Source organism: Rhinoderma darwinii, chromosome 3, assembly GCF_050947455.1.
Source record: "Rhinoderma darwinii isolate aRhiDar2 chromosome 3, aRhiDar2.hap1, whole genome shotgun sequence".
Classification (NCBI taxonomy): domain Eukaryota; kingdom Metazoa; phylum Chordata; class Amphibia; order Anura; family Rhinodermatidae; genus Rhinoderma; species Rhinoderma darwinii.
In genome coordinates, this window is record NC_134689.1 from 411,977,749 (window position 1) to 411,980,248 (window position 2,500).

The 2,500-nt window shown below is 32.2% G+C and overlaps 2 non-coding genes across 2 annotated transcripts; both read right to left on the reverse strand.

Moving 5' to 3' along the window:
- Positions 1-177: 177 nt before the first annotated feature.
- Positions 178-250, reverse strand: TRNAR-UCG (transfer RNA arginine (anticodon UCG)). The gene has a single exon. It is a non-coding gene; the product is annotated as a tRNA-Arg (tRNA).
- A 1,117-nt stretch (positions 251-1,367) lies between these two features.
- Positions 1,368-1,440, reverse strand: TRNAR-UCG (transfer RNA arginine (anticodon UCG)). Its single transcript has one exon. It is a non-coding gene; the product is annotated as a tRNA-Arg (tRNA).
- Positions 1,441-2,500: the final 1,060 nt, after the last annotated feature.

A 2,500-nucleotide genomic window follows, 5' to 3' on the forward strand; every position in this document is an offset into this window, starting at 1 on the left:
CACTTCTGGTAACTGCTGACTAGCCATATAAAAATATTCACTATCAATCATGTAGAAATATAGCCTATAACGACACCAAGTATGTCATCAAATTAAGAAAGCATCTAAAACTTAGCTGTTGCAACCAGGAAAGGACTCAAATGCTTAGAAGGTCATCTGAAGAGCACTTAAAAGCTGCAACCATGAAGGGACTCGAACCCTCAATCTTCTGATCCGAAGTCAGACGCCTTATCCATTAGGCCACACGGTCTCACATGTTCCTAATTTTTGGAAAATGTTGAGTTCCTGGAGCCTAGCAGAAAAAGATTTTTTTTATACATTTTTAGGTATTTTGTAAAAATGACCGAGTGCCCAAATTTATAAAAAAAACATTTTCTTAATATTGTGTATTACAGTACTTAAATATAGGTATGGATTCAAATCTCACTTCTGATAACATTTTCTCAATATTGTGTGTTGTGGTATTTAAATATAGAAGTGAAAAAGTTTTTGTTTTTTTTTAGATATTTACGGGTATTTAGTAAAAATGATCGTGTGCCCAGATTTAAGAATAAATATTTTCACAATATTGTGTGTTATGGTCTATAAATATAGGCATGGATTAAAATCTCACTTCTGGTAACTGCTGACTAGCCATATAAAAATATTCACTATCAATCATGTAGAAATATAGCCTATAACGACACCAAGTATGTCATCAAATTAAGAAAGCATCTAAAACTTAGCTGTTGCAACCAGGAAAGGACTCAAATGCTTAGAAGGTCATCTGAAGAGCACTTAAAAGCTGCAACCATGAAGGGACTCGAACCCTCAATCTTCTGATCCGAAGTCAGACGCCTTATCCATTTTTGGAAAATGTTGAGTTCCTGGAGACTAGCAGAAAAAGATTTTTTTTATACATTTTTAGGTATTTTGTAAAAATGACCGAGTGCCCAAATTTATAAAAAAAACATTTTCTTAATATTGTGTATTACAGTACTTAAATATAGGTATGGATTCAAATCTCACTTCTGATAACATTTTCTCAATATTGTGTGTTGTGGTATTTAAATATAGGAGTGAAAAAGTTTTTTTTTTTTTTAGATATTTACGGGTATTTAGTAAAAATGATCGTGTGCCCAGATTTAAGAATAAATATTTTCACAATATTGTGTGTTATGGTCTATAAATATAGGCATGGATTAAAATCTCACTTCTGGTAACTGCTGACTAGCCATATAAAAATATTCACTATCAATCATGTAGAAATATAGCCTATAACGACACCAAGTATGTCATCAAATTAAGAAAGCATCTAAAACTTAGGTGTTGCAACCAGGAAAGGACTCAAATGCTTAGAAGGTCATCTGAAGAGCACTTAAAGGCTGCAACCATGAAGGGACTCGAACCCTCAATCTTCTGATCCGAAGTCAGACGCCTTATCCATTAGGCCACACAGTCTCACATGTTCCTACTTTATGGAAAATGTTGAGTTCCTGGAGCCTAGCAGAAAAAGATTTTTTTTATACATTTTTAGGTATTTTGTAAAAATGACCGAGTGCCCAAATTTATAAAAAAAACATTTTCTTAATATTGTGTATTACAGTACTTAAATATAGGTATGGATTCAAATCTCACTTCTGATAACATTTTCTCAATATTGTGTGTTGTGGTATTTAAATATAGAAGTGAAAAAGTTTTTGTTTTTTTTTAGATATTTACGGGTATTTAGTAAAAATGATCGTGTGCCCAGATTTAAGAATAAATATTTTCACAATATTGTGTGTTATGGTCTATAAATATAGGCATGGATTAAAATCTCACTTCTGGTAACTGCTGACTAGCCATATAAAAATATTCACTATCAATCATGTAGAAATATAGCCTATAACGACACGTATGTCATCAAATTAAGAAAGCATCTAAAACTTAGCTGTTGCAACCAGGAAAGGACTCAAATGCTTAGAAGGTCATCTGAAGAGCACTTAAAAGCTGCAACCATGAAGGGACTCGAACCCTCAATCTTCTGATCCGAAGTCGGACGCCTTATCCATCAGGCCACACGGTCTCACATGTTCCTAATTTTTGGAAAATGTTGAGTTCCTGGAGCCTAGCAGAAAAAGATTTTTTTTATACATTTTTAGTTATTTTGTAAAAATGACCGAGTGCCCAAATTTATAAAAAAAACATTTTCTTAATATTGTGTATTACAGTACTTAAATATAGGTATGGATTCAAATCTCACTTCTGATAACATTTTCTCAATATTGTGTGTTGTGGTATTTAAATATAGGAGTGAAAAAGTTTTTTTTTTTTTTAGATATTTACGGGTATTTAGTAAAAATGATCGTGTGCCCAGATTTAAGAATAAATATTTTCACAATATTGTGTGTTATGGTCTATAAATATAGGCATGGATTAAAATCTCACTTCTGGTAACTGCTGACTAGCCATATAAAAATATTCACTATCAATCATGTAGAAATATAGCCTATAACGACACCAAGTATGTCATCAAATT